The sequence below is a fragment of the Clupea harengus genome, chromosome 24 (assembly GCF_900700415.2).
Source record: "Clupea harengus chromosome 24, Ch_v2.0.2, whole genome shotgun sequence".
NCBI classification, from domain to species: domain Eukaryota; kingdom Metazoa; phylum Chordata; class Actinopteri; order Clupeiformes; family Clupeidae; genus Clupea; species Clupea harengus.
In genome coordinates, this window is record NC_045175.1 from 6,703,578 (window position 1) to 6,711,095 (window position 7,518).

A 7,518-nucleotide genomic window follows, 5' to 3' on the forward strand; every position below is an offset into this window, starting at 1 on the left:
ATTCATTTCAAAAGCCTGGTCATTTATTGAACGGGAACGCAACAAATGTAACCATATTAAATTACTTATAAAAAAACTGTTAATCTTACTATAATGTATTTCATTCATTCAATTAGGTATAGTGAAGGATGTCAATAATCTCACAAATGTATTCTCATTTGGCTCCGTAGTTGCCATGGACATAGCTGGTTAGCGTTTTGAGTTTGTATGTGTTGCGATGACCACCAGGTGGCAGAAGTGAGCCGAATGCAAGTTAACACGTTCTCCAAACCAGCACGGCTTCTCCAGTAGAGGACGCAACTTCAAGCTTTACTCCCTGACTCATGTCAGATATGGCACGTATGAGCAAATGGGAGTTCCCTTACAGCAGTTTCACTGTTTAACTGGCTGTGGTTAGCTGTTACATAAGACCTTAACCCTTCCCTGAATTCTCTGGGAAAGAGAGGCATTCTGAAACTCAAGACACATATGGACTTCTGACACATAGTGCTGCCTTAGTGCTTGCAAGGAAATTGCATAATGTTTATTATGGTTTGTTGTGTAATGCCTAGTAACAAGCAATACGGAAGAGTAACGATAGCAACACAAACCGGAAGGTTTTGTGTGTTATCTGGTGGCAGTGCATTGATAAAGAAATGTACATGGTCTTTCTCTCTCTCCCTCTCTCTTTCCCTCTCTCTCCATCTCTATCTCTCTCTCTCTTTCCTTCTTTCTCCATCTCTATCTCTCTCTGCTCAATGGGACTGCCTCTTGCCGACAGACAAAATATTTGTTTGGTGGCAACAGAAGCCTCTGCAGAGCGACCTGCTGAATATCAGGCAGGGGTTTAGGACAGAGGCATGTGTCTGCAGCGTCTGCAGCGTCTGCCACTCCCCCCCCCCATGCTCTTCCTCACGCTGTCCACAGGCGCCACGGTCTCAGTTGTCCCGCCTGTAATAACAGCTGGGACGTGTCTGGACGGCTCCCCTGACACACACACACACACACACACACACAAACACAATCACGCACACACATGCATATACACTCACTATTCACTATTCACTACTCACTACTCACTACTCACTTACACACACACACACACACACACACACACGCACACACACACACACACACACACACACACACACACACACACAACACACACACACACACACACACACACACACACACACACACAGCCTATGTGGGACACAGAAGCTGCGCCCAGATAGACAGCTGTTATCAGTGTAGATTTCTGGCTGTGGTAATGCCTTATGCAAAGCATTGATTGATGCTCTCCACTGTGAGACCAGCCACTGTAGCAGAGCCCAGGCAGTGGTGCACTGTTCTCTGCCTTAAAGGCTCCACCGACCACCTTTTTCCTTTTTTTGCATAGTAGTTTCAGTCGCACACAGGACAAGATGGTCAATTCCTTGCGGTGGTGGTAAGGGACTTCACATTGTCCCAAAGGCTTCTAAAGGAGTCCCGTAAACATTTTATATTGGAGAGTTCTGTGTAACTATAGAGACGTTCTATGTGGATAAACTGAAGACCCTTTTTTCCCCCCGTAAGACTGTAAAGAAACCCCCACTCCTCCTTGGCCTCACACACTACTGCAAGCAAAGGGTACGTTTGTTGCTGTGTTTGCAGAGTGCAGCTACTTCCACCACGAGAACCTCCCACTTTGGAACACCACTGCTAGCCACACAGGCTAACAGACACACAGGCTAAGAGACACATTGGCTAACAGACAATCACAGTGTGGAAGCCTGCCCTGAGCTCCAAAAAGGCACACGGTGTCCCCGTGCACAGGTCTGCTCCTGCCCCCCACCCCACTGATAACTGGTTCTGAAGGAGGGGTGAAGCAGACCCCGGATCGTAGCTACACACCGAGGGAGGAGCCAGGGGTGTGAGAGAGAGAGAAATAGAGAGAGAGAGAGAGAGAGGGAGAGAGGAGGAGAAGAGGGGAGGGATAGGTGTTCGATCTCAATATGCTTCCCTTCTTTCCCTTTTTTTGCCCTTTTCAGGGGCTCCTGTTTATCCTGTTTCACAGTAGACTAGGAGCATGAGTCACATATGTTGTAGAAGTGTATTATTTGCTTAAGCAAAAAGTGCAGATGAAGTCGGAGAGAAAGATATAGAGAGAGGTTTAATAGGTTCTTAAAGCAGTGTACGTGTCAGTTGCATAGCCATGACTGGATGTGGTCAGAGCATGAAGGTCTGAGCAAACAAGAGTGAGATAGAGAGAAGAGACTGGGTGAGAGAGAGAAAAAGAGAGAGAGAGAGAGAGAGAGATAGAGGGAGGGAGAGAGAGAGAGAGAGGGAGGGAGAGAGAGAGCGAGACCATGTGCACAAAACAAGACAGACTGTCATGTAAGATTTCTCACTTCTCTCACACACTTCATTGATCTTCACTTATCAGAACAAAAGCAAGAACAAGATTGTCCCTGACTAAGGCTAAGAGGTTTGGATGTTCCGTTCCGCAGAACACCTCAGAGGAACAAATTAAAGGAACCCGGTGCAACTTGTGTTGACGCGCAGATGCCTGTCGTGGGTGGGAGGAACGTGTGCACCGCGGGGCAAGGCTTGGTGGTGTGTCTGGATAGAGAAAGATTAGGCAGTCAAAATGTCGAGAAAGCAAACTCATTATACACAACTTTGAAAGAATGTGTGTGGGGGGAGAAAGTCACACATCAAAGTAGAAACCTTATGAATGTTTGCATCTACTATAAAGGTTACATATAAACTAAGTGTAGAGAGAGAGAGAGAGAGAGAGAGAGAGAGAGAGAGAGACCTTTTAGTCTCTCGCTACCTAAAGTTAACACATCACTTATAAATCTTTTTAATACTGTCTGGAAGGCTGAACTTTCAGCAGGCCAGTTGTAAGAGATGTAAGTCTTTCAGTGACATTTCCTGTGAGCTTTAGGTGGCTTGGGGTGTGGAGTTTTGTCAAAAAAACATCACAGAACCAGTTTGCCCTTTAATAATCTGCTCGTCAAGGCTTTCTGGTTGAACTCTGACCCACCTTTCTAAAGCTAACCAAAGGCTGTTGTATGTTATGTAGCCATCAAACACCTGTACCCTGATTGGTTTAGTTTAGTTGGTTTAGTTTTATTTTGTTAGACCAGAAAAGAGTCTGGAAAAAGTAAAGCATACATTTTGGTATATTTGTCATCATCTGTTTGTAACGGTTTCTGTGAAGCCTCATGTTGATCATTTTCACTTGTAAAAGCTGCGTAGCCGTAACAGTGCACTGGTCGGGTATTGCACTAATTTGAATTGACTACAAACTGGCAGCAGTGCTTGATTTAATCTGTCCATGCTCACCCCCCTACACGAGGCCCTCCTGTCTCTCTCTCACACACACACAGTCTTTCAACATCCATTTCCAGGGCACTGATTAGATATCTAAACTATGGCAGTGTGTTGGGGGAGTGGGGTCAGACTAGCCGACAGGCTCCAAAACTCCAACTGATGCGGCAGTGGCCCTGTGCCAGGTCAGAGCCGGACCTGGGCCTGACCTGGGCCGGGCTTGGGACGGACCCGCTCCTGTATCAGCTGTGCTGTTGTGTGCGGAGCTCTGGCCAATGGGCCTCCATAAGCAAACACACCCCAGACTGACCCCCCTTCTCTGTGTGAGATGTGATCCGCCCCTGTTGAAATTCCTCCGTTTGGAATGCATTATCCTCAGACAGGATTAGCTCCTTAAAAAGCTGGGAGTCAAGTGCTGCTTAGAGGCTTGGGAGCAATTAAAAAGGAACAAGTACATAAGCCGATCGAATCCAGAAACAATAGTGTATGCGTGTGTGTGTTTGTGTGTGTGTGTGTGTGTGTGTGTGTGTGTGTGTGTGTGTGTGTGTGTGTGTGTGTGTGCGTGTAAGAGAGAAAGAAAGAAGAGTGTACAAGTAGTGTGTGGTAGATTCCGATTTAGGATTTCAAAAAACGTGTGTGTACATCCACTGAGGTGAAGCTCAACTCAACCCTGTTGTGGTCTCTTTCGCTTCGGCTACAAAGCCCCTGGCAACAGTTCCATGGCTTAATCCTTTCAACCAACACTCACACAACAAAAAAAGGCATTTGAAAGTCAAACAAATAAAAAAATAAAAAAACGGTTTCTCAATCAGCTCTAAGTGGCATTGGCTGAAGAATTTTTAAACTGTTTTAACAGGATATTTCCGGTTTCCTTCCTTTGGTTTCTTCTCACTGGTCATCGCTGGGTCGTTAGGCTCTTAAAATCACAAGCTGGACCTCAGCTTGTGGCCCTATCTCTGGCTTGTCTCTCACTCGGCCTAGAGGAGCTTGGGAGGGTAGGGAGGGTTTCTCATTCTGCAGTGGAGAGAGAGAGAGAGAGAGAGAGGCACCCAGAGAGAGGGAGAGGGAGTGAGAGAGAAAGAAAAAGAGAGAGGCACCCAGAGAGAGAGAGGAAGTGAGAGAGAAAGAAAGAGAGAGAGAGAGAAAGAGAGAGAGAGGGCGTGAGAGAAAGGTATTTGAATGTGTGGCATGTAAGAGTTTGTGGAGTTTGTGTAGTTCTCCATAAATTCTAAATCCATGACTCATCATTCTAGAATAAGTGACTGATTCCAGGCAACATCAAATGGGAAATTAAGTCAGTGAGGATGACATCGCAAAAACCTGCAAGAATCTTAAAGGGACCAGCACTTGTTTAACAGGGCTTGAAACCACAGTGAAATCGGTGATTGTGAAATATTAATTATCTTCCTTCGGGGCAGAAAAGATTTGCCTCCTAAGCCCTATATGCTACACACTCTTCTCTCACTCTCGCTCCTGTCGAAGACACATGTGTTTTCTTGAACACTAGAGAAAGAAAATCCCCCTAAACCTACATTTATAATGCTGTTACAGGTGTCAAAAAGGCTTGGTTCGCCACACCCAAAAATGCACCTCTGACCACACATGTTTGGTTGACCTAGATCTGTATGACCTTCTGGTCTGTTGAGGGGCTCCTTTCAGGACCGGCGCTGTATTACCAGAAGCCCGTAGGCATCGTGTGTATGCCTGAACTCGTCCTCAGATTTAATATGGCAGGGAACAGAACTCACATTAGCATGAGCATGGTGACAGGAGTCTCAGTGAACACGTTTTGATTACTTTATCGCATGGTCCTAGTGGTTTTTGCATACCATTGTGGTTTTTCGCTACCAGAGCTTTTCTGTACTTATTATTGTACAAATGTTTGTGCTACTCGTATCGCTGGAATTATTTTTAATATTTTTCTCAGATTGTTTTTGCTGGCGTGTGTGAAATAGAGAATCGCTATGGCGATATATTACCAATCCACAATGCAAATAGTGCTTAGAAAAACATCACCAGTATGTGGGAAAGCCTGTTCCAGAGTACAGATAAGATATAACTTACCCTGGATACATCGAAAAACAAGCCAACCAGGTCAAAACCATTCATTTAATTATTCATACATTTACACTCGATCAGTTATGCCTTCATTTTTTATTAAATACATAATTTTTCATCCACCAGTGGCTTCACAAGTGAAAATGATCAATGAGCTGACAGTATTTTGATGGTTTTGAAGGCTTCCATCTCGACGACCTGATTCTGAAGGTTTTAATATTTCTCTGGGCGCCGCCAACCCAGTCAGTAACCAGCTGGGGCATGTGATTGAAATCATGTTTTGCCACCCTGCTCTGCTAACCTGCTGTGCCACCCTGCTCTGCAAAATCATGGTTTGCCACCCTGCTCTGCAAAATTCGGTGCTGGAATCAAAGCCCATCTGTCTGTCTTCCCGTCCAGTGACGGATCGCCGGCTGCCAGCCAGCACAAAGACCTTGCAGAACCGGTCCGAGGCGTTGTCTGTCTGATGCCTCGGCACACAAAGAAGGCTCCAGTGTCGCCCTGGAGGGGGGGTGTGTGTGTGTGTGTGTGTGCATAGGCCTGTCTCTGTGTGGTGCGACCCTGTCCAGAGCCCAGCCTGTCCTTGGGTGCGCTCAAGCCAACAGGCGAAGCATTATGACTGGACACAGATTAACATCAGTGAAGCTAAATAATGACAGACCAAGATGGCTGGGGAGGTCTGTGGAGACACACGACACAACTGGTCTGCGTAAATATATTTCCGAAAAGGCTGTGGGGCCAAGAAAATATTTTGTTTTTGTAGTGCGCTATTCTTCTTAATCTATTCTTTGTGTGTTTTGTACTGCCTACTTATGCTGGTAAGAACACAAACACAACTGTACACAGTGTTCTGTGTGGCCCACAGACGTATGTAATATATACATCCAATTCAGGAAGAAAAAATACCTCATTCTTCTCCTCCTATAGAATGCTGTTTTTGTTTGCGGTTGGGAGGAATCTCGACCACCAGTTGTCAGTGCGGTGCAAGTAATATAAACAGATTTGATGAATGTCATTGACGCTCTTTCATTAGTGCAGACAGTACACATTCAGAGCTCATGATCATTGGCCTTTTGGTTCTAGTTTTGCCTTAATGATCCTCTTGCTAGTCAGTGCGATTCAAGGAGGTCATAAAAAACCATGAAGGTCGTCATCTTTTCCCAAAGTTTGCATTGTCCGCATTTCGATCTGCATGTGACTAAATAGTTTAGAGTGGTTTGGCAAGTTCCACAACTCTCATACTCTATTGACCCATGACCCATTCCAATCCAAAGATAATCAAGTCAATCAAGTAATACTGTTTATCCCATTGTTATTCCCACATTGTTTTTACACTGAAACATTACTCATTGCTCATTCTGATCCGTGCCATACGGAATTCCAGACCAACACATAAATCCACAGATTATGACATATGAAGGAGTAGCCGACATCACATTCCTGACAAGAACAAGATTAGACAAGGTTGCATGAACTATGAGACATACTAAATGACCTTGACAGATACAATCCTGTAAAGCCCCTTTGTGATCTGAATTCTTTCCTCAAATCTAAAATGTTTTGTATACTAATAATGATATAGACGTCCAGTGTTCTAATACAGCAGTGGTAATACCAGTTTTGGGAAGGGTGGTCAAAGCAAACGCACAGTGACAAAATTAGTCCTTTTACCCTCCCAGCTCCCAGTACCTTGGGTTAATAATATACAACACAAAACCAACACCAGCCAATCAACTCCACCCTGAGGGAGGGGTACTGAAGTACAAGAACAGGCAAAGCCATGAGACGCCGAGTACCATGACACACAGAGAGCTTCAACATCAAGCACAGATCATGTGCGTCTGAATGAAAGATTAAGCCCATTGTAGGTCAATCAAGAAATAACATCTGGGCCATGGTTATTCATGAATTCAAAGGGTTTTTACAGTGAACTGTTTATGTGCTTATTTAGCTCAGTTTACCTGAGGGATATGAGCACTATGACGCTTCTTCTACAGTTGCTTACCTGAAGGCAAAATGTGGAATAGTTTATAAAACGGTATGTCAACAATGTACAGCAGTGCTGTGCTGCTAGATACCTTAATCCATGACTAAGGGCGGCACAGATATAGCTATCTCTTGTGCTTACTAAGAACTCTTTCACTTAAGAGTCACAAGAACTGTCCG